The 25753-nt window shown below is 42.8% G+C and overlaps 1 protein-coding gene across 1 annotated transcript in view; it reads left to right on the top strand.

Annotated features, from left to right (window-relative positions):
- Positions 1–1646: 1646 nt before the first annotated feature.
- The window catches only part of LOC140211098 (FERM domain-containing protein 4B-like), a 342398-nt gene continuing 318291 nt past the window's right edge, over positions 1647–25753 (top strand). Inside the window, exon 1 of the mRNA XM_072280549.1 lies at positions 1647–1933. The gene's annotated coding sequence lies outside the window, so the exon portion shown is untranslated. The remainder of the gene's footprint in view (positions 1934–25753) is intronic.

Below are 25753 nucleotides of genomic sequence, written 5' to 3'. Positions count from 1 at the left end.
CCTGATTTTATGACCAACCTTGCCTCATTTTCACCTTTCTTTACGCTTCTACCATCACTAGCCATTTGCAAATGTCAAAAGCAAATTAAAAGCCATAATCTTTCATTTTAAAGGGTAATCTTTCATTTTAATGATTACAGCAATACTACTAATTTACTTCCTCTTTTTCGCAGATGCTAAAAAGTGTACACAAAAAGCTGGAAGAATTCCATAGTTCGGGCAAGACTGATGAAGGGCCTCGGCCTGAATCATTGACTCTTTAATCATTTCCATAGATGCTGCCTGACCTACTGAGTTCCTCCAGCATTTGGTGTGTGTTACTTTGGATTCCCAGCATCTGTAAGATGTCTTGTGTTTATATTTAAAAATGTAGCTGAGTCCTCCATCATTTTTTGTTTTTGATGTGAAAGTGGTAAATGTAATCCAGAGGACAAAGCATAGTGGAATGACTTCTGAAAAAGGAAATCTTCCAATTATCTGTGAAAACTTCAGCTCATCCCAAACTGCTTTAAGCCAATAATGAGCTTTTGAAGTCACCACTGGGTAGTAAAGCAGCCTGCTTATTAACAATATTGTTTGGATAAATATTGGCCACATCATTGCAGAGAATTCCAGAGTTTATTTTGAATAATACCATGATTGATGGATGGGCTTTAGTCAAGTCTCATCTGAGTGGTCACATCTTTAGCAGCTCTGCACTTTGTTGGGTCAACACACTCAATAGTTTACTTACAAACTTCATAAGTTTCATAACTCCACTGACTCTCATTTGTCTATCCTGCCAATTATTTCCTCAAAATATTCCAACAGATTTGTCAGGAAAGATTTCCCCTTAGCGAAGTCCTCTTGACTTCTGCCTGTTGTATCATGTGCCTCCAAGTACCCCAAAACCTCATTCGTAATAATGGACTCCATAAAGGTTCCCAATCATGAAATATTGACTGTTTCCTTTTCCACAGACGTTTCCTGACCTGCTGTTCTTTTCCACCATTTTCTGATCTTTTAAAAATAATTTCTGATGTTCAAGTAAAATATTATTTGCATTTACTCATAATTTTCTGAAATCCTACAATCATTCTTTATAAATTCAATGTTGATGTGTAATTGAGAACAGTCACTTTTCCAAATTACTGTTATAATTCATTTCAATTATCGACAGGGGATTTTTGATGAGAAGATGTAAGATATGATACATTTCTGTGAGCTTCTTTCAACTGTGATTCTGAAATAGTGAGTGAGAACTAATGAACAACCACTATTTTCATTCATATGTGTACTGTTCCCATCGCGTTTCTTCAAGTCTCCAACTTCCCTTCCTATTATCCAACGCACGTGTTATGGTTTATCAATCACTAATCATAATCAAACTAATACGGAATATCGTTACTGAAAATTTCAACAAAAAACGGCGCTAGTAGTCACATTCAATGAACGCATATATTGTACGGTACGGGAGATGGTGATGCTGGCCAGCTATCGAATTATTATGTATTTACGGATTTGATGCACATTCTAGCTCGCCAGCCGCGGACGCTTTTACTTGATATGAGGGAGTCCTTACTACCACTAGGGACCTCCCTTGCCTCATTGTATTCTATCAGAGCGGCGCATCAATCCGTGAGAAGGCAGTAATATCGCACTGGCGGTGGTAGCTGCAGGGGGTTGTGTGCTGGCGAAGGGAAGGCTGAGGCTGTGAGGCGTGGTGGGGCGGCGTGTGAGTGTAAACAGCCTGGATATGCACAGACAGCTTCCTGACTGAAAAGCAAAGGCGACAATTAAACTGGAGTCTCACGTGCCGAGAAGGACTGAAGAACGAGAGAAAGGAAAAGTGAAATATTGGTTGAGGGTTTTGTGTGTTGGACGTCTGTGTTCCATTTTATCTGGAGAAACGATACCAAAAACTGCACGGTAAAGACGACATCCCGAGTGGAAGGTGAGTTTTATCTCTGAATGCATTTTCGAAGGGCGTTTTTCTATTAAATTGTGGGTCTGTGGTAAGCACGATATCCAGTTTGCAGTGTGAATTATAGCCGCACGTAAAGCTGTGGATAATTACCCGCTCTCAGTTCTGTAGCTGTAGCCGACTGAGATACTAAACTGTCTAGTCAGCAGTAACCTTAGAACTGAAACAATGGCAACACTTCTCGTTTAAAGTTCTGTTTGCGTGTAGCTCTTTATCTTGAAAAACAACGAGATTCTCTACAAAAGGCCGGCTTTTGAACCATGCATACTGAAACCTATGTTGTACTGCTCACTTTGTCTTTGTGTTATTTGTACATTTTTTGGTAACAAATCACACTATATAATCAGTCACATTGATAGATCAAGCAAAAATTGTCCTTTTCTGTGACTGTATGAGTGTCTGTTAAGATTCCAGTCTGGCTGGAGGATTTTGCGAGTGGTTCATCTGGCCGAGAAGCTAACCGTGTCCCCCCTTCAGTGTGTATACAGCTACTGAACTGATTTAGCTGAACTTGGGGTGATGTTTGCTTAGTAACTGCGCTTGAACAGGGCCAGTCCTGAGACCAAAATTGATGTTAATTTATAAATTTAAATTAATCTTATTAAAAATTTAAGGGAATTTTAATTCATTTTCGTAATGCGAGGCCATTACTTATTCATAAGTAGGGCCATATAAACCCAGCGGGAACCTCAATGCTTTCCTTTTACAAAAGAAACGAATGTGTGCGTTGAAAATTCAGGCATTTGTCCTGTACACAACTGAGAAGGCTGTGTTTTTTTTTATATATGATACTCCAAGGAATACTAAAGGAATTATTTGTAATCTCAATAAAGCTTCATGCACTTGCAAATCCCATTTTCTTACAAGCACCTGTAAGATTAATTGTATTGCCCATTTGATCTAATGTCACTTGATTTCTTGAGCTGTATGTTTGTAATGCTTCAATAAACCGTACCTGCAACAAATTGTTTTTAACTATGTAGGGAGAGATGCAAACTAACAAAAAAGTGTTTTCTGAGCAGCAAGAAGAGACTCATTTTGGGGAAGTTAGGGGGTTAACAGTATTTTACTACTACTTCGAGTGTGGTTTACGTTAATTTGGATTATGTCAAAGAAAAGTAATGTATATATTTTTACTTCAACCCAGGCTCCTTCTAAAGCTGGTGGAACTTGGTTCTTACACCATTGAAGAATAGTGTAAGATTCTTGAAGCTCCGTGTTAACAATGCAAGTATTAAAGACTCACGTGACTAAACGGAACCACCTTTCCTACAGTGCTGTCAGACTAAGCCAATCGATATATGGTTCTCCACATAAATTATAGGCTTTCTGGGAAGATGCATAACTCAGCTGAGATTGATGGTATTCAAATGTGCATAAGCCCACAATTTTAATAACCCCACTAGATATTTTGGCATAATTTTGTCTCTACCCATTTAAAAAATAATATACCTATGACAGGTAACCTGAAGCATCTGTTATTCTAATGTGGATTGAAAATGATTCATATCAATAATTAAAATCAAATGTAATTAAGAAATGTTGACCTTTTCCTTTCAATTAATTTTTAATGGGATTGTTCTAAAGAACCCCACATAGTGTAACATTACAGCCCGTGTTTTGTTTTTGAAATCTTCCACAGTGAGGAAGATGGTCATTAATCATTCTGTAGTGAAATGATCAGGGCAGCTTTATAAGAGACTATTGGTAGGTAAGGCAGAAAAATCTGAGATTTCTAACAAAAGCCTGGAAATTTTTGGTGTTAATGCTGGCAGTGAAATGCATGTAGCGTTTGTAGGATGCTTATTCAGCCTATTTTTCTTTATTTTTTTTATTGATTGAACACATCTAGTATATGGATGCAAGTATAGCATTTGCCTACTAAAATGAGAAACAATAATTTAGTCTAATATATTTGTGCAGTTAAATCCTGCCTTTATTGCATATTGTTTTTTGGAGTCTGAAAGGGCTAGATTAAAGTAATAGAAGGATCAATTTGTGCATGTTCTGCATTGGTGGATGGGCCATAGCCAATGTACATTAAAACTAGATTTATTGGAAACATTGGTGTTGTGCAGGGAATTAAAGCATCAACAGAAGTAATGCAGTGCCAGTGCACGAGTCCAGACAGTCTTCCACACTGGTTTCTTGAAGTCTGCCAGGCTCAGGGTTGACCTGACAATCAACTTGAATAAGTAAAGAGCATTTTTCTGGTGGGAGGACTTGGCTGTAATCTCTCAGGCATTGCAGCTATTGTGTCCTATTATGTGGATTCCTTCAACAATCCTTCATTTAAGAGCACAGAACATGAGCCAGGAGCAAATATGGGAAAAATCTGACACTATAAAAACTGATTAACCTGGATCCTGTGCACTGAACAAAATGGGCTTGCACTTAAATCTATTATTCTGAATCTGAGATATTAATTTCTATTTGCTACTTAAATTGAGTAGGACTTGATGCATATTGATACCAAGGAAAAGGAGAGTGATTAAATTGGCTGTAGAGCACTTGGTAAGTTTGTCATGATGCTCAGTACAAGCCTGTTTGGTCACGGTCTGTTGGCTGAGAGAATACTACATTGTGTAGTTCCCATTACCATTGGTGAGGTTTTAAAGATGAGGTAGAAGCTTGCCTCTTTATTTCTTGTGACTTCAATTTCAGGAGAAACAGACCAGTGCAACATTATTTTAAATTTGCAGAAGTCCGTAACTGCATTCTTGGGTGGGAAAACAGCTTAAAGTCATGACTTACTAGCATTATTTAAAATGTGTGGTGTGCTATAACTGTTAACCATCAACATTTTCAGTGCACATTCCATGATGCACTGCAGTTCATTGCTCCAGTCCAGAGAAGTGCAAGTCTGGTTTTGGCTGGTATTTAGGAGAGACCAAGATGAAAGGCAGAGACCCCAGCAGTGGATTGCGTCTGGATGTTTCGGACTAGATTCTGGACTAGTTCCTGAGGATTGGAGGGTGGCTAATGTAACCCTGCTTTTTAAAAAAGGAGGGAGAGAGAAACCGGGGAATTATAGTCCGGTTAGCCTAACATTGGTGGTGGGGAAAATGCTAGAGTCAGTTATCAAAGATGTGATGACAGCATCTTTGGAAAGTGGTGAAATCATCGGACAAAGTCAGCGTGGATTTGTGAAAGGAAAATCATGTCTGACGAATCTCAGAATTTATTGAGGATGTAACTAGTGGAGTGGATAGGGGAGAACCAGTGGATGTGGTATATTTGGATTTTCAAAAGGCTTTTGACAAGGTCCCACACAGGAGATTAGTGTGTAAACTTAAAGCACATGGTATTGGGGGTAAGGTATTGATGTGGATAGAGAATTGGTTGGCAGACAGGAAGCAAAGAGTGGGAATAAACGGGACCTTTTCAGAATGGCAGGCAGTGACTAGTGGGGAGCTGCAAGGCTCAGTGCCGGGACCCCAGTTGTTAACAATATATATTAATGACTTAGATGAGGGAATTAAATGCAGCATCTCCAAGTTTGCGGATGACACGAAGCTGGGCGGCAGTGTTAGCTGTGAGGAGGATGCTAAGAGGATGCAGGGTGACTTGGATAGGTTAGGTGAGTGGGCAAATTCATGGCAGATGCAATTTAATGTGGATAAATGTGAGGTTATCCACTTTGGTGGCAAAAACAGATTATTATCTGAATGGTGGCCGATTAGGGAAAGGGGAGGTGCAACGAGACCTGGGTGTCATTATACACCAGTCTTTGAAAGTGGGCATGCAGGTACAGCAGGCGGTGAAAAAGGCAAATGGCATGCTGGCATTCATAGCGAGAGGATTCGAGTACAGGAGCAGGGAGGTACTACTGCAGTTGTACAAGGCCTTGGTGAGACCACACCTGGAGTACTGTGTGCAGTTTTGGTCCCCTAATCTGAGGAAAGACATTCTTGCCATAGAGGGAGTGCAATGAAGGTTCACCAGATTGATTTCTGGGATGGCAGGACTTTCATATGATGAAAGACTGGATCGGCGAGGCTTATACTCGTTGGAATTTAGAAGATTGAAGGGAGATCTTATTGAAACGTATAAAATTCTAAAGGGATTGGACAGACTAGATGCAGGAAGATTGTTCCCGATGTTGGGGAAGTCCAGAACGAGGGGTCACAGTTTGAGGATAAAGGGGAAGCCTTTTAGGACCGAGATTAGGAAAAACTTCTTCACACAGAGAGTGGTGAATCTGTGGAATTCTCTGCCACAGGAAACAGTTGAGGCCAGTTCATTGGTTATATTTAAGAGGGAGTTAGATATGGCGCTTGTGGCTAAAGGGGTCAGGGGGTATGGAGGGAAGGCTGGTACAGGGTTCTGAGTTGGATGATCAGCCATGATCATACTGAATGGCGGTGCAGGCTCGAAGGGCCGAATGGCCTACACCTGCACCTATTTTCTGTGTTCTAGCCAAGTGTGTGAGAAGTCTGATATTGTATGCTTAGCAAATTTCAGCCTTGTCATAATTTCGGGTTTTGGTTGCTGTTTTATAAGGGGACGGATGTTAATCCACCAGCTGATCCTTTGATCAATAAAATTCATAAAATTAATTTGTTTCTTATAAGTTTCTTCTGTTCATTGGTCTCTCATTCTGAGAGCGTAGCAGTTTGCCAAAGGATACAACAGGATTATAAATCAGCTGCAGATATGAGTAGAGAAATGACAAATCGAGTTTAACCTGGGCAAATGTGAGGTGGTGCAAATGCAAAGCGACAGTACACTATTAGTGTCAAGACCCTTAATAGTGTTGGGCTGGCTGGTTCCCGAGTTTGAAACCAGTCGGGTCCGCTCCCAAGTATGCTTTCCATCCGTGCCGGGTTGAGTGTCAAGATCGCAACTCGACCTCGTAAAATAAAAAGGGAAAAATACTGCAAAAATGTCTGTGTGGGGAGTGGTGTGCCACGCAGTCTCGCTCTCGCTCTGAGCCTTGTAAAAGCCATGAAAAAGACATCATCATGGACGCACGCGTGCACACGCAGATGCACACGCACAGACTCGCATGCACGCAGGCACACACCAAAAAAGAAGACCCTTAATACCCTTAATAGTGTTGATGTGCAGAGGGCTATTCGGGTCCTGCCCATAGTTCCCTGTATGTGGCTGCACAAGTTGGTAGAGTGGCAAGAAGGCATAATGCATGCGTGCCTTTATTAGTTGAAGCATTGAGTTCAAGGGTCGGGGAGATGTGTTGCCACTTTATAAAACATCAGTTAGGGTGCATCTAGAGTATTGCATTTAATTCTGGTCCAGGATGTGGGGGCTTTGGAGAGGGTACAAAAAAGACTTACCGGAGTGCTGCCTGGATTAGATGGCATTGGGGAAGAACTTGGACAAACTTGGTTTTCTCCGGAGCAGCAGAGGCTAACGGAAAGACCTGATGAAAGATCTATAGACGGCCAGTATCTTTGTCCCGCAAGGTTGCATGTCAATTACCAGAGAGCATGAATTTGATATGCGAGGGGGATAAGTTCAAATGAGATGAATGGGGTGCATTTTTCACACAATGGGGGGGGGGGGTGCCTCGAATATGCTACAAGGGTGGTAGTAGAAGAAAATATGATTAGAGGCATTTAGGAGGCTCTTAGGTGCATAAATGTAAAGGGGGTGGAAGGCTATGCACATTGTGCAGACAGAAGTAATTAATTTATTTGGGCATTTCATTATTGTGGGCTAAAGGTCTGATCCTATACTGTAGTGTTATGTCCTATACATGATCATGGTCATAGTCATACTTTATTGATCCTGGGGGAAATTAGTTTTTGTTACAGTTGCACCATAAATAATAAATAGTAATAAAACCATAAATAGTTAAATAGTAATATGTAAATTATGCCAGGAAATATATCCAGGACCAGCCTATTGGCTCAGGGTGTCTGACCCTCCAAGGGAGGAGTTGTAAAGTTTGGCCACAGGCAGGAATGACTTCCAATGACGCTCTGTGTTGCATCTCGGTGGAATGAGTCTCTGGCTGAATGTACTCCTGTGCCCAACTGGTACATTATGTAGTGGATGGGAGACATTGTCCGAGATGGTATGCAACTTGGACAGCATCCTCTTTTCAGATACCACCGTCAGAGAGTCCAGTTCCATCCCTACAACATCACTGGCCTTACGAATGAGTTTGTTAATTCTGTTGGTGTCTGCTCCCCTCAGCCTGCTGCCCCAGCACACAACAGCAAACATGATAGCACTGGCCACCACAGACTCGCAGAACATCCTCAGCATCTTGTTGCCAGTTTCACTGACATAAAATACATGCCATTTGAGTGTGGAATGACAAGATTTTGTATCTTACATTTATTCAACAATTTTGCCTTTGATACAAGTAAGATACTTGCATTTGAATATGTTCTAAAGTGAAGTATGCGTTATTTTAAAATAAAAATGCTTATCAGAAGAGTGTGAAGCGAATGCAAAATCAGGTCGCTGGTGTTTTCTAAAGCGGAGTATCTGCTGCAGGCTTGTCTCATTGATTGGTGATGATGGTGGTGCTGTTGTATTTGGTCCAAGTTTATTTTCGCAAAAAAAAATCAATCTCTGCAGTGGTCTGATGAAAAGCTAAGCCCGGATATGAATGTTAGATCATCAAAATGAATGTATTTGTAGCTTCCTGCTAGCTGCATGAAAAGTGTTGTAGTCTTTGCATCACAGTTGTTTCATGTTACAGACTCAAACAAGCTTCCTCCTGATAAGGATTTTTGTCAAATACAAAAGCAAGCATAACACTGACAAGAATATACTTGCTGTAGTGCCAGGCTATAAGTGTGGATTATTTGTAATCAGTAAACTGAATGTATCAAGTTCCTCACTAGTAGAATTAGAATAAACCCACAGCTCTGATCCCTTGTATCGGTTAGGAGGAATTTAGCAATACTGCAGTAGTAGTCTCTGCCTTGATCCAATTGGTGACAAGGATTAGAAAGATATAAAAGTAACGGGAAGAAAATTAGTAAAATCAGGGTTATGTTACTGTGTTCTTTTCTCACATGATCTGTGAGAACATCGTGACTGTAAGCTAAAATGGCAAAGAAAAGCTTAACTGGAGGCTCAGTAAGTTATTTTGCCCAGTTATTTTGAGGGTTTGATTACCAGAAGGCTGAAGCACCAAGCAGCTGCATTTGTCTGCGCTTTAGCAGCAGTCATTCTTTGTTACCCCCAAATGATGCTTAAATTTTACACTGTCGCCTACTTTTTTAAAGAAGTAATTCTGCAATTGATGAACAAACAGTAAAGTTGGAAGCATAAAGGAACATTTTTTTTCTTGAAAGAAAAGAAAACTGCTTGAGCAGTTGGGTTCCAAAGGCTGCCCTTGGGACGAGGCAAGGCGTGTGAGTCATTCAGGTCTTGTATGGAGAGTAGTGTTATGGTTTCAAGGCCAGTTATATTCCTTGGGTTGGAAAGTAGTCTTGAAAATGCACAGAGGAGGAAGATAAGAAAACAATATTTATCGGGGGAGCTTTGCTCCTAGTCCTGCCACATTCGTATCAACTTTGCAGAGTGCTACAGCTGTCTCATGTGGGGAATGGGGATTTTGGGGCTGAGAATTGCTAGCTCTACTATCCGTAGCCTTGATAATTAACAGAGCTATAAATTATAGTCAAAACCTGGAAGAAATGTGAATGTAACTTTGGAAATATTTGGTTGTTGCATATAAAAATATGCTGCTATGTGGTCTGATAGATGGAAGTATCTAGTCGAAGGGGATGTATAGGATTTTGTGGAGACAGGAGGAGATGCCCACGAAGTATTGTTGTGACTGGCACATTCCAGGGTGCAGAAGTATGTGCTCAGTGCAACCAGTGCAGAGGTTCTGTAGAGAAGGATCACATTGTAGCGCACAGCCACCATTGACCAGTTTCGATGCTTCACTGATAGTGCTTAAGAAGAAAACATAAGTGGCATTGATTACGCTATGTTATTGAATTGTTTGCTACAATGACACCTGATTGAATTCACTGACTATATTAAGGATCAAGGATAACGTTGGAAATTGTAGTGAACTCCCATGGTATCTTTCCAATGCCTTGCGCTGACTGCTGCAGGTGACCCAGTGTCAAGAAGCAAAGAGGGAGTCAGGTAGCACTACTTCGCAGTAGACTTCTGCCAGATCAGAGGCTTCCTAGATCTTTTTCCTCAATCAATTGACGACTGTGCTGATGTGTTGGAGCTCAACTACAAAAACTGTCAACCGCTTAGCATTTCACAGTGGATCCCAACTCACAGAGGGATGTGGTACATCGGGGAGAGGGTTGGCAGAGAGCCTGCAGCAAATGTTGAATGTAAACCTCATCCCCTCTCGGTTCAGTGGACAAATCAGCAGTGCCTTGGAGTTCATACAGATGCAAGTACCATCTGCACTCTGAAGCTCACCTACCAGTGACTTTGGGTCTGGATGAAATTGTGGTAGGTTGAACGATTTCCATTAGTTCTGAGGATTGGTTTCACTTATGGGAAGTTTGTTGGAGGTGAGGTATAGCAACATCATCAAACACATTGCTGTTAAATAAGAAAATAAATTGGGTTTTAAGCTTCTAGGCCTAATGATAGTAATTTAAACGTACTAGGACTTCTGTGGCATCCAAGATCTATCTTATCATGCCTAAAAATGACCATTCCCTCCTTCCAACTTCTAACCATCTCTTGCGTTCAATTGCATTATTGTTGAAGTTACCATTGACAAGTAAAATAAATGGAAAAGCAAGTTAGAGATTGGATATTGTGGTGAGTCACCTGGCTCCTCAACCCTATCTAGAAGCCACAAGGAACAAGTCAAGAGGATAATTTTACACTCAGCACTCAAATGAACGGCGGCTTCTGTAACCAGCAGTCATCAAAGAGATTGATTTCATCCAGGGCAAAGTATCCTGCCTGAATGGTTCCCAGCTGTGAATTCTTCTCTCCACCAGAAAGCTCTAGCTCTAGATAGGGGGTGGGGGGTCCCAACCTGAGGTCCATGCACCACTCTGTTAATAGTGAGGCTCCAAGGCATAAAGGTTGGGGACCCCTGCTCTAGCTTGTGCGTGTGCTATTCCCAGCATGCATTGCAACAAGATTTAACTGTTGGGAAGACGCAGGTTGTGGCTCAGTGGGAACACCACCACATGAAAAATCCACTACCGTTCTCTCACATTCTGATTTGGAAGTACTTTTCTGTTCTTTATTCCTATAACGATGATTTTTGTGTAACCCCATACCCATCAGTACAAAAGGAACATTTTTACTACTGACCTCAAGGGGAAGTCAGAATGGTTAACAAATATTGGCCTTGAAATGGGGGGGGGGGGGGCGGAGGAGAACAAGTTGGTTCCAGGCACTTCTGTACTTGTGAACAAAGAACTCAAAACTTTCCTATGTGACCTCCCAACATAGTGAGCATCTTTTGTCTTCCCATTATCACCGGTAATGTACAGTGTTGTGCTCTCCATTAGTGCGGATGGCTGCGTCTTTAATCCCAATTGGTAACCCTCTGAGGGTGCCATCATGTTATTTGGAAAAGGGAAATGTTTTGTTGAATTGTGCTATGTTCATTTATAGGATAAGATGCTGCTGATAACGCAGACAGAAATTGCTTATCTCTAATGGCACTTGTGTGGGTAATGGCAAGCCACATAATTGAAGCACAGCAGTACCTGATAAAAATGTTTCTGCCTGTCAGTGTTAACACACTTTTAAAGGTTTGGCTTGTAGTTTCACAGACTGATTTTTAAGAGTCACTGAGCTGCTGCCTCTCAGTTCTATTTTTGTGCTTTATCCTGACTACCACTACTCTTTGAATTTGCACATTCCCTCTGTGACCACATTGGTTTCCCCCAACATCCCAAAGATGTGCAGGTTGGTAGGGCTGGTTAGCCTCTGTAAGTTGCCTTTAAATGCATAGATGAACAGGAGATTCTGAGCAGAGGAGAAGGGATTGTAGGATTAGTGCAGATGGGTTTGTGATAACCAACATGGACTCTGGGCTAAAGGACTTGTTTCTGCACTACACAACAATAACATGTCTTGTGGTCTGTGCTCAAAACCTGGTTCACATGAGGTAGGATGACAAACAACGTCAGCAACTAAATAAATTTTTTTCAACAATCCAGTAATTCAGCATTGGACTACTGGATTGTATTTCCCACCAACAGAAATGCTAACTCCAGGGGTTTGGGCCAGAAAATGTCATTAAGATTGTCCCCTATATTTGCAGTCCAGTTGCAGACCAAATGAAAGAAAGTGATGCTTCGCTCCACAGACCAGTTCAGAAGAACCCACAGCACACCACGTTCACCATTACTGTTGCAAACTTTAACCTACGCATAGCTTGGCTGACGTGGGCTGTTGTGGATGAGGAGCTGGCAATGCGTGGAATTTGAGATAAAATGTGAAACTTGCCGTCTGCAGAGAATGGAAGTGCAACTAATGTTCTACCATGGCATGAAATGGAAAGTGATGATATGCAAGTCTGTAGCTCTCTGAAAGTGGCAACCCAAGCAGATAGGTTGGCAACAAAAGCATTGTAGCAAACCTCCCTTCATCAGTCATGTGTTGAGAATAAAAAAACTTACAAAATAACGTTGCTGCTGTAGAGAAATTTAGTTGTGCCGCATTTGGAGTATTGCAATTCTGGTCACTGCATTACAGGAAGGATGTGGAGGCTTTCAACCGGATGCAGGAGAGGCTCATCAGGATGTCGCCAGGATTAGAGAGTATTAGCTATAAAGGAGAGTTTGGACAAACTTGGATAGTTCTCCCTGGAGATTTGGAGGCTTTGGGTTAATTTGATAGAAATGTTTAAAATTGAGAGGCATAAATAGAATATTAATCCCAGGGTGGAAATGTCAAAAGTTATGCTCTCTAGTGTTTAAGTGAGAGGGGAAAATTTAAAGCAATACAGACCACGCTGAATGAACTTGCACTGCATAACCTCTGAATGGGGAAGTTCATAGTTGATTTAGGATGAATCCCAAACTATCATCACCAGTCTTCTCTGTTTTGTACGGGATTTTCTGTGGCTTTGCAAGCCCCATGTTATTTTTAAGGAGCTGAGTGTAAAGGATGTTAGCTCATCCTTTACAAGCAAAATGCTGCCCATTGTGTCACACTGCTGAAAATCCTATTGATGGTTAATTTTCCCCTAATCTCAGGAGTACAAAGCAATCCTTTTTAGATCTGTATTGCAGAGTGCCCCAGGGACCTGTCATGCACCAAGCAACAGCACACAGCAGTAAATCATAAACGCAGGAGAGTCTGCTGATGCTGGAAATCCAGAGCAAAGCATACACAAAATGCTGGAGGAACTCAGCGGGCCAGGCAGCATCTATGGAAAAGAGTACAGTCGATGTTTCAGGCCAAGACCCTTTAGCTGGACTGGAAAAAGAAGATAAGGAGTCTGTTGGTGGGGGGAGAGGAGGAAGAACAACAAGGTGAAACTGGGAGGGGTGGAGTAAAGAGCTGGGAAGTTAATTGGTGAAAGAGCTGGAGAAGGGGGAATCTGTCCTCTCCTATCAGAAGCCCATGGAAGAAAGAAAAGGGGGAGGAGCACCAGAGGAAAATGGCAGGTGGGAGATGTGGTGAGAGGCAAATTGGAATGGTGGGGGGGGGAGGGGGTGTTATAACTGGATACAATAGGGTCTTTTAAGAGACTCCTGGCTGGATATGATGATTTTAAGGACATGCAGTCCCCTTTTATTGTCATTTAGTAATGCATGAATTAAGAAGTGATAAAAATGTTTTTCCAGAATGATATCATGAAAACACATGACAAACTGACTTAAAAACTAACAAAAACCACATAATTATAACATATAGTTACAACAGTGCAAAGTAATACCGTAATTTGATAAGAACAGACCATGGCACAGTGAAAGTCTCAGTCACGCGGAAGTCCCATCATCTCACACAGACGGTAAACCTCCAGCCCCGCCAACTTGCCAATGCAGCATCCCGGAAGCATCCGACCACAGTCCGACTCCAAGCCTCTGACCACCTATTCAACACCGAGCACCATCTCTACTCAACGTTTCGACCCCGGCCCCACCAACAGGCGATACGCAAAGCCAAGGATTTGGGGCCTTCATCTCCGGAGATTCTCGATCGCACAGTAGCAGCGGCAGCGAAGCAGGCATTTCAGAAGTTTCACCAGCTGTTCCTCTGCTCTTTCTCACGGCTGTCCCCATCAAATCCAGATTGTGCACGACACCCCTAGTTACACATATCGATATTCATTCGGAACAGCCGCGCGCACTGCATCGTGCCACCATCTTCTCCTCCGTCCTTGGAGCTTAGAAAAATAGAGGGCTATGGGTAAGCCTAGTTAGCTCTAAGGTAAGGACATGTTCAGCACAGCTTTGTGGGCCAAAGGGCCTGTACTGTGCTGTAGGTTTTCTATGTTTCCAAATCGATGTCCATCAGGTTGGAGGCTACCCGGGTGGAATATAAGGTGTTGCTGATCCAACCTGAGCGTGGCCTCATCGTGACAGTAGAGGAGGCCATGAACTGACCTGCCAGAATGGGAATAGGAAGTGGAATTAAAATAGGTGGTCACCGGGAGATCCCGCTTTTTCTGGCAGATGAACGTAGGTGCTCAGCGAAGCGCTCTCCCAATCTGCATTGGGTCTCACTGATATACAGGAGGGAGCACCAGATACAGTAGATGACCCCTACAGTCTCACAGGTGAAGGGTCGCCTCACCTGGAAAGACTGTTTAGGGCCCTGAATGGTAGTGAGAGGGGCGGTGTAGCACTTGTTCCACTTGCAAGGATAAGTGCCAGGAGGGAAAGTCGGGGGGGGGAGATGTACTTTGTGATGGAATCCCGCTCCAGATGGCGGAAGTTTCGGAGAATTATGTGCTGGTCGCAGAGGCTGGTAGGGTGGTAGGTGAGGACAAGGGGAACCCTCTCCCTGGTAGGATGGGGTGAGAGCAGACATGCGTGAAATGGAAGAGATACAGTTGAGGGCAGCGTTGATGATGGAGGAAGGGAAGCCCTTTTATTTTGGAGGAGGAGGAGGACATCTCCTTAGTTCTAGAATGAAAAGCCTCATCTTGAGAGCAGATGCAGTGGAGTCGGAGGAATCGAGAGAAGGGAATGGCGTTTTTACAAGTAACAGGGTGGGAAAAGGTGTCCAGGTAGCTGTGAGAATCAGTGGGGTTATAATAGACATCAGTAGATAAGCTGTCTTGAGAGATTGAGAAAGGGGAGGGAGGTGTCAGAAATGAACCAGATAAATTTGAGGGTAGGGTGGAAGTTGGAGGCAATGTTGATGAAGTTGACGAGCTCGACATGGGTGCAGGAAACAGCACCAATGCAGTTGCCAATGTAGCATAGGAGAAGTTGGGGAGTGATACCAGTGTAGGCTTGGAACATTGACTGTTCCACGTAGCCGACAAACAGGCAGGCATAACTGGGCCCCCATGCGAGTGCCCACGGCTACCCCTTTTGTTTGAAGGAAGTGAGAGGAGCCAAAGGAGAAATTATTGCGGACAAGTTCCGCCAGATGGAGGAGAGTGGTAGTGGAGGGGAACCGGTTAAGTCTGGTGTCCGGAAAGAAAGGGGGAGCTTTGAGCCCTTCCTGGTGGGGAATGGAGGTGTATAGGGACTGGACATCCATAGTGAAAATAGATTGAGTGGGGCCAGGGACCTTGAAATCATTGAAAAGGTCAAGAGCATGTGAAGTGTCATGGATGTAGGTAGGAAGGGGGCTGAGTCGAGGTATGCAGATATGAGGTCTGTGGGGCAGGAACAAGCAGAAACAATGGACGGGCAGGTTTGTGGATCTTGGGCAGGAGGTAGAAACAGGAGGTGCAGGGTGAGTAAACTACGAGGTTGTGGCAGCAGTGGATGGGAGATTCCCAGTGTTAATAACGTCGGTGATCATGTGGGAGAGAATGGCCTGATGCTCCTTAGTGGGGTCCTGTTTGAGGGGTAAGTAAGAGGAGGTGTGGGGCAGTTGTTGCCAGGCCTTGGCAAGGTAGGGGTCAGTCCACCAGACTGCTACAGCACTTTCTTTATCTGTGGATTTGATGATGAGGTTAGGGTTATTGCAAAGAGAGTGGTGAGCAGAGCATTCAGAAGGAGTGAGGTTAGAACTGGAGAGAGGAGTGTTGAAGTCTAGATGGTTGATGTCAACTACTGACAGGACAATGAAAAGGTCCAGAGCAGGTAGAAGACCAGGGTATGTTGTCCAGGATGAGGAGGAGGGTGAAGATGGGTAAGGGGTCATTGGTGCGGAGCGGAGAGTTCTTGCCAAAGAAGTAGGCCCAGAGATGGAGGCGGAGGAAGAAGAGCTCAGCATCTTGATGGGCACAAAACTCAAGAGGTATGGGCACAGGGGGACAAAGTTGAGGCCCTTACTGAAGACAGAACGTTTTGCCTCAGCAAGGTCGGAGGAGATGGTGAAGACCCAGCCTGGTTGACAGTTGGAATTGAGGGTGGGGGGAGGAAGGGGTTGGTAGTGTTTGAGGAGAGAGGAGGGTTGGGGTGTACAGGGAAAGTGGGGTTAAGTGAAAGATGGAGTCTCCGAGGACCCGAGAGCTGGCGGTGGGACATAAGAGACACGGGTTTGCAGAGTGGTAGTGGGGGAAGTGTAGATAGGGGTTCTAGTGGCAACGTGTAGTCCCAGTCTGGACATGCTGTTGCTAGAGGCTGGAGTCATAGCCGGAAGGGAGGACAGGTGGATAGGAAATAAAGGGTTGGAGAGGAAGGAATCTGATAGAGGAGAGTGGACCATAGGAGAAAGGGAAGGAGGAAATGCAGGTGAAAAGAGGTAAGAGGCCAGAGTGGGGAATAGAAGGGAGGGGAAGGGAATTTTTTTTCCTCTGGAAGGAGAAATTGTTATTGATGCCATCAGGTTAGACTCTACCCAGGTAGAATACAAGATGTTGCTCCTCCACCCTGAGGGTGGCTTCATCATGGCACAAGAGGAGACCATGAATTGATATATTGTAAAGGGGATTGGAATTAAAAAGTTTGGTCACTGGCAGGTTTCGCTTTTGGTGGATGGAGCAGAGGAGTTCAATGAAGCGGTCCCCCAATTTATGGCGAGTCTCACTATTGTAGAGGAGGCAATGAGAGAGCACTGAAAACAATAGATTACCTCAGCAGATTCCCAGTTGAGGTGTCGCCTCACCTGGAAGGAGCGTTGGGGCCCTGAATGGGGGTGAGGGAGGAGGTGAATGGGCAGGTATAGCACTTTGGCCACTTACAGGAATGAGAGCCAGGAGGGGGGTAGTGGAGCGGGGGAGGTGAAGTTATGTTTGGTGGTAAGGTCCCTTTGGAGATGGTGGAAGTTGCGAAGAATGATCTACTGGATGTGGAAGGTCATGGGGTGATAGGTAAGGACAAGAGGAACTCTATCACTGTTAAGGCACCGGGAAGATGGGTTGAGCATGGATGTTCTGGAACTGAAGGAAATGCGAGTGAGAGCAGCATCTATGGTGGAAGAAGAACATCCTTGATGTCCTGGAAAGGAAAGTCGCATCCTGGGACCGTATGCGGCAGAGATGAAGGAACAGAAAAGGGAATAGCATTGTTAAAGGAGACAGGGTGGGAAGAGGTCTAGTCAAGATAACTGAGAATCAGTAGGTTTACACAGCAGGTATGTGTTTACTGGGATTTGCTGTCTGCATGGTGTCAAAAAGGATAAATGAAAAACTTTGAAGCCAAAAGAAGCATGATGCTTTAGCTTGTGTCGATGTTGGTGAGGGCAGCTATTTCCAGCTTTGCTTCCAGTTGCGTGATGTGGCAGTAGTGATCCCAGCAATCATTTGGTAAGCCCAGGTTGTCATTTGCCAGCAGTCAAGGTCATTCAGGGGTAAAGTCACTCCTTTAATGGTAGAACCACCTTGTGCTGCGTAGAGATCTGTGCACAGTTGGGAATTGCCTCCCTTCAACAAGCTGGTCAAGGAGAATGCTGGCAATGAATTCAGGCAGCTTGTCAATGATCAGAAGATCTATCCATTCATAGGAGGACATTTAAGAAAAATTATAAAAACCTTAAAATTAGCTTTCTTGTTGAAACACCCATAGACACAAGTTCTTGTATTTGTCTATTTGTTAACCAGTAATCCAGGAGCAACACAAGACTACGCTGTTAATTGGGGTGCATTTTCTTAGAATTGATAGGCTTCCTAGCACACCATTTGATTTCATTAGAGGGGTAGAGCAGGAGCAGATGAATTTTTTTAAAGATTTTTTGTTTAGATTATGAGGACATGCAGTCCTCTTTTATTGTCATTTAGTAATGTATGCATTAAGAAATGATACAATGTTTCTCCAGAATGATATCACAGAAACACAAGACAAACCGACTGAAAAACTGACAAAAACCATATAATTATAACATATAGTTACAACAGTGCAAAGCCATACTGTAATTTGATAAACAACAGACCACGCGCACAGTAAAAAGTCTCTCGAAAGTCCCATCATCTCATGCAGACGGTGAACCTTCAGCGCTGCAAACTTGCCGATGCAGCATCCAACCACAGTCCGACTCCGAGTCCATCCGAAAACTCCGAGCCTCTGACCAGCTCTCTGACACCGAGCACCATCTCTGCTGAACGCTTCGACTCCGGCACCAGCAACAGGCAATAGGCAAAGCCGAGGATTTGGGGCCTTCCCCTCCGGAGATTCTTAATCGCACAGTAGCAGCGGCAGCGAAGCAGGCATTTCAGAAGTTTCTCCAGGTGTTCCTCCGTACTGCTTACGGCTGTCTCCATCAAATCAGGATTGTGCACAGCCCCTAGTTAACACATACGATATCATTCGGAACGGCAGCGCGTGCTGCATCGCGCTGCCACCTTCTCCTCCCTCCTCCCTTTTTTTTTGGACAAAAAAAACACCTAACACCCAAAAACAGGCACTGGTAATGGATGGCCTTTGTGCCATACAGTCAGCGTGCAGTAATGCCATACAGTCTGAGTTAAATTGAAGACTGAAGGGAAGGACTCAAAACTAAATTGCACTCATTCGCACCAAGTTATTTCTACCAGGTCCAAAAATTACAGTTGGGAAAACCAGCAGGGGTTTTTTAGACATGATGACATGTAATTTTTTAATTTCTTGATGAAAGGTCCTCCCAAAATTGTTGTTTATTTGTGTTGCTTATTTCTGAGATGACCAAAAAGTATATGTTGTGGAAATTTCAACTCTTCAACTTCAGACAGCAGTTATTTCTGGCAATATGGTAACTAAAAAACAACACAATAAGATGCAGTGGATTCGGGTTAATTGGGCCATTGGTTAATTGGGGCCGCCGCTTATTTGGGACAACTCTTAAAGAACAAAAACAAATCAAGAAAATAGATGGGATTCCCTTCATTTATTTGGGATCACTGCTGCTTAATTGGGGCAGGACTAGTTTGCAACTAGCACTGGTCATGTGCACTTGTGTGGCCATTAGACACAACATCATGCTAAGAGCGAGCAGGTTTTAATAGCATCATGCAAAGTGCGAGCAGGTTTTAATAACATCAGTGTGTCTTTGTGTTATGTTGCCCATTTCGGCAGGCAGACACTGATTCAAAAAGCACTGATATTTGATCATTTTGTTTTTTATTATGACTTAAAATAAAATACCAGACCCATGCCAAGATGCCGAAAACACTTGATGTTAGCCAAAAAACTTGCCTCTCTGGACTAAATTAAAAGCCATCTGCCAAACACCACTCAACAGCTGGCAGAGGTAACTGGAGAGTCAAAATTTAGTCGCATGCAATGAAGGCAGTCCATTATCTGCACTGATTTTGTTAATTTACAGTTAATCAAAAAAAATGGCTGTGTACACAATGAATTTCTCCATCGATAACTATTGGGTATTAATAGACAATTTATTGTATGGTACTAGTATTGGTGTGTGGCGCGTGGACAAGTGGTTAGGGCATTGGGCTCGCGATCGGAAGGTCGTGGGTTCGAGTCTCAGCCAAGGCAGCGTGTTGTGTCTTTGAGCAAGGCACTTACCCACACATTGCTCCAGTCCACCCAGCTGAAAATGGGTACTGGCAAATGCTGGGGGTTAACCTCGCGATAGTTTGGCGTCCTATCATGGGGGGGGGGGGGGGAGTCTCGTACTCCCAGTCGCTTCACACCACAGAAACCGGCATAAGTACTGGCCTGATGGGCCACACGGCTCGAGACAGACTAACTTTTAACTAGTATTGGTAAGGACATACAGGAGTGCGATACTCCAACTAGTGGAGGGGTGTCGCGGTAACAATGTGGCACTAAACGTCAGTAAGACTAAAAGAGTTGGTTGTGGACTTCAGGAAGGGTAAGATGAAGAAACGCATAACAATCCTCATAGAGGGATCAGAAATGAAGAGAGTGAGCAGTTTCAAGTTCCTGGGTGTCAAGATCTCTGAGGATCTAACCTGGTCCCAACATATCGATGCAGTTATAAAGAAGGCAAGACGGTGGTTATACTTAGTTAAGAGTTTGAAGAGGTTTGGTATGTCAACAAATACACTCAAAAACTTCTATAGATGTACCGTGGAGAGCATTCTGACAGGCTGCAACACTGTTATGGTATGTGGGGCTACTGCACAGGACCAAAAGAAGCTGCAGAGGGTTGTAAATCTAGTTAGCTCTATCTTGCGTTCTAGCCTACGAAGTACCCAGGACATCTTCAAGGAGCGGTGTCTCAAAAAGGCAGCGTCCATTATTAATGACCTCCAGCACCCAGGGCATGCCCTTTTCTCACTGTTACCATCAGTTAGGAGATACAGAAGCCTGAAGGCTCACACTCAGCAATTCAGGAACAGCTTCTTCCCTTCTGGCATATCATTCCTAAATGGACATTGAACCCATGAACACTACTGCACTATTTAAAAATATATATTAATTCTTTTTTGCACAATTTTTAATCTATTCAATATACATACACTGCAATTGATTTATTCATTTATTATTTTTTCTTCTATATTATGTATTGCATTGAACCGCTGCTACAACGTTAACAAATTTCACATCACATGCCAGTGATAATAAATCTGATTCTGATTGTATCCTAATTTGTTATTCTGTTAAAATACATAATTTGTTACTCAGTTAAACTGTAATTTATTTTTTAACGATTTCCCTGAAACTTCAACTAATTGTGGCAACCACGTAATTGGGTCAAAATGTACTTGTTCCAATGTGTCCCAATAAAGTGGAATCGGCTATATAGTGTCAGTTGAACTTCTGACTGAACTAACTTGGGGAAATGCTCCAAATTAAAAACAACATGCACTTCAAGTGGAAAATATTCCAAGGCATTTTACAGGAACATGCACAATAAACCCTAGTACAAAAGTCAGGAGGTTATGTTGCAACTTTATAGAACTCTGGTTCGGCCACATCTGGAGTATTGCATACAGTTCTGGTGCCCCACTATAAGAGGGATGTTGAGGCTTTGGAGAGGGTGTAGAAGAGGTTTACCGGATGCTGCCTGGTGTAGAGCGCATGTGCTGTCACGACAGTCTAGATATAGCCGGAGGCTCGGGGGAGCTCTGAGAGAAGTTTACAAGATGATGAGAATCGTACGTAGAGTGGGCAGAGTATCTGTTTCTTAGGGTTGAAATGTGTAAGGAAGTACATGGTCATACACTGTGGTAGAAGGAATAAAAGCAGAGATTATCTTCTAAATGGGGAAAAAATTCAGAAATTGGAGATGCAGAGGGACTTGGGAGTCCAACTGCAGGATTCTCTCTCTGACCATTAACTTGCAGGTTGAGTCTGTAGTAAGGAAGGCATATGCAGTGTTAGCATTCATTCTAAGAGGGCTGGAATATTAAAGCAAGTATGTAACGCTGAGGCTTTATAAAATGTTGGCCAGATCATTTGAAGTACTGTGAGCAGTTCTGGGCCCTATATCTAAGAAAGGATGTGCTGATTTTTGAGATGTCCCAGAAGAGCTTTGAGAATGATCCAGGAATGAAAGGATTAACATGTATGAGGAGTGTGTGATGGCTTTGGGTCTGTACTTGAATTTAGAGGAATGAGGGGGGAATCTCATTGAAACTTACTGAATATTGAAAGATCCAGATAGAGTGGATATGCAGGGAATGTTTCCAATAGTCAGAGAGTCTAGGCCCTGCGAGGACAGCCTCTGAATAGAAGGGCAGAGATAAGGAGTTATTGATTTAGTCTGAGAGTGGTGAATCTGTGGAATTCATTATCACTGAAGATTGTGGAGGCCAAGTCATTGGGTATTTGTAAAGCAGAGTTTGATAGGTACTTAATTAGCAGGGGTGTCAAAAGCAAATGGGGTTAAAAGGAGAAATCAATCAGCCATGATGGAATGACACAGCACACTCAATGGGCCGAATAGCCTAATACTGCTCCTATGTTATGGTCTTGTATTCTTGTCACCATACTTCATAACAAACTTCTACAAATAGACTGATTAAAGTATCCTGATTGTTAGTATCCTGGTAGTCCGGCAGTTTGTGTGCACAGGAATGTAAAAAGCTGCATAGAGTAGCAGACATCCCACCCTGCAAAAACTCATTTCAGGGAGGTAGCACCATCAATTTGCAGGAGACTCCCGGAACTTCCGGAGAGGTGGGATGTCTGCAATACAGTAGCTCCTTAGCAGCTGGCCAGCTGGTTTAAATAACGCTAGCTATACTAATGAACGAATGACACCTTTTAAACTCACCTCAACATGTCTTTTACAGCCTTAAGCCACCATGGGCAATAGAAAAGTCACTATTACAAACAGTGCAGCGAGCAACACTCATTATCTTTGACCCCTATTAGGCAGGGGTACACTTTAGTATAGTCTGGGGTGATATACATTTTTTTTGGAACATTCTGCCATGGCTCTCCCGCGCGCTGTCAAAAATCAATTTCTGGGATATTGTATATAATTTGCGGGCAACAGGAAGCCACTATTGATGTGCAGGAGACTTCCGGGAGAGGTGGGATGTCTGGAGTAGTGAACTCTGCTGGATACACCACGGGCACATCCCTCTCCACTGGCGGTATTGACAGGAAATGCTGCCTTGAGAAGGCAATGTCTGTCACCAGAGATCCCCTCCATACAGACCATGCCATTTTGCTCATAGCAACCATGAGGCAGGAGGTGGGGAAGCCTTGCAGTCCTGCACCATCAGATTCAAGAACAGCTATTTGGTTTTGGGCAAAATTCTGATGACTGCAGTTTAACAAAACCATGAATACTTTGATCACTTTGAATTAAAATGGACATTTTGGTTCTTTTAATTTGTTTTTTTTGTGAAATCTGTGTTGCTGTTGCAAGTAACTTTTTGCACACAGGTACCGATGCATATGGCAAACTCAACTCTGACCGGGAGGCTTATAGCAGAGAGACAGTTCAGGAATTGAGGAAGATCAGAATTATGAAGTGCCATAACCAATCAATGGTACTGGGTTTTCAGAGGAAATTAATGAGGAGTTGTAGGGGCCTGGGATAGATTGCAGTGGCATCTAGAGCCAGTGAGAAAATAAGCCACTGCAGGAGATTTATGGGTGGGTAAAAAGGGCCACTCTGCTCAGCTAGAGCATGGAGACCAGAGTGGAGGAAGATGGAATGGCTCACATTAAAATCCACTGAGACTTGCAATGTTTGATGTCACTTGTGACTTTTCTACCTCGTATTTAAATATTTCTCAACACACAATCTTGAGAGATTCAAAGATGGGCTAAGTAAGTGCATTAAATTTTTGAGGGGGTTGTGGAAAATGATAACAAAGGATAAGATGGTAACAGATGGTCTAGTGGTGATTTGACTTAAATTGGGATGATGATGGCAGATTTAAAAGAGCTAATAATGTTAACATCTGCTATTAAAAGGGAGTTTAGAATAGCTGGAGAGAGAAATGTCTGTAATGAGAACTGGCCCAGGGTCAGGAAGAGTGGCCATCCTTGAGATTTCCCATAAATCAAATTGTTGCCAATTCCTTCCCCCTCCCAGTATTTAGCCACGTGGAGTCTTGAATTTCAGCATCTTGGATGGGGGAGGAATCTATTTCTGGCAATGTGGAAATAAACTGATTTGTTTTTGAGAGAATCATTTGTTTAAATTCGTTCACACTGTAGATTTCATGTCTGAGACTCATTACGGTAAGATGAATGTCAATTTATTGCATCGTGGACATATTCATTTCTGTGAAAAGTGTATGCCACAAAATTACAGGGTGAAGTTCCCTCCCGATCTTACAGAAAACAAATCTTAGCAGAGTTAATATCCACCGCTACGCAGTATAGCCTCACAGAATACAGTAAAAAGATAACTGAACTTTTAATTTCATGCAGACTTTCCACGTAGATTAGCGTACGGCCTTCCTGTCTCTGGGCCAAGAATTGGATTTAGAACAATCGGGCTGGGAAGGGAAGGCAAGATGGCATGTGCTAATAAGCTAGACTCAACTCTGACCCTGGATTTGAAACCAGCCAGTCTAATGGGATGAAAGTTGTCTGCTGCTTGTCTTTCAGGAGCGAAGTGAATCTAAGCAATGTTGGTGTGAGCCAAAAATAAAGTTGTTTCATTTTATTCTCTGGAGTCCCTGCTGTTAACGTTCAGCCAGCCACCTCTGAACCTCTTTGTACAATCAGAGGATGGAATGGACAAGGAGTTGAGACTAATTGCCTAGAAAGACACTGTAAAGAGTGACAGAGGTTGGAAGTTATTGATAGGATTGTGTACAATGATTGCTGTATTTATGAGGAGTGCCTACAGGTTGCACAAGAGGGTCACAGAATAATTTCCAAATTGTAACTCTGCAAATCAGAATTGATGTAATTCAGTGACTGCCAACAAATTTAGCCGATAGGGGACCATGATGGCAGATTTCGCTATTCATACTCTGGGATTTTGACCAGTTGCGGTGCCAATGAGAATTGTCTCCAATTGTCTGGCAGTAAGTAAATTCAGTTTTTCTTTGGAAGGTCCCTCAACAAAATAATTTCAACAGTTCCTCAGGTGATAAATGAGGGAAAGTATTCATCGGATTTTTATGGAGTGATAAGTTCATTAGGTGTCCAAGTGTTACGAGAGGCAGAACCTGAAATTGCTACAGTGTTTAAAAATACATTTTAAAATAATTGATCATATCTGTCATTGCCAAATGATTTAATAAATGAGTCTTTTTCATTCATCATCGTATTGCCCTGGCTCATTTTGTCATTGGAAGCACATCTAGAGGATATTTTGACTTTAATAATGGAGCATGTGAAACAATAATGAATGAAAACCATTGGTACCACGTGAAATCTGAAACTCTGGAATGTGCAAATGTTTTAAAGCACATATAATGTCCTCAGTGCTACAAACTGAATTGCTGTAAACAGCAAATGGCAGAATTATCTCAACGTTCACGTGATAAATTCTATTTTTTTTAAGAATTACTAGTCCTTGTGAGTATTACATTAAGTACATTGAATTGTATATGTTGCAAGCGATATTATGGAATGTGCTTCCAGTAAAGACGTAAAATAAAGGAGCAAGGAAATCTCGGGGTTCTGCCTGCAAGAAAATGAATCTCAGATTTGTATATGCTGACATTTATGTATTTTGATAATAAATTTACTTTGAACTTTGAGATTATGCTGAAGTCGTAAATTTGCTTTCTAGACCATAGCTTGACCACTGCCTACAGTTCCAGTCACTATATCAAAAGAAACATATGACTGCAGAGGAAATTCATAACACTAGAAAAACATGAGTGGGAATGTTTGGAATAAATGAGACTGAGGGAGTTTTTCAAAATTGTGATGGACTGAGCTAAAGTAATTTGGAGCAACCTACTTGGCAGATGAGTCACAAACAAGATTTAAATTTAAAGAAATTCGTGGAAGG

This window comes from Mobula birostris, chromosome 16 (assembly GCF_030028105.1).
Source record: "Mobula birostris isolate sMobBir1 chromosome 16, sMobBir1.hap1, whole genome shotgun sequence".
Lineage (NCBI taxonomy): Eukaryota > Metazoa > Chordata > Chondrichthyes > Myliobatiformes > Myliobatidae > Mobula > Mobula birostris.
This window is presented reverse-complemented; position numbering and strand designations above follow the sequence as displayed.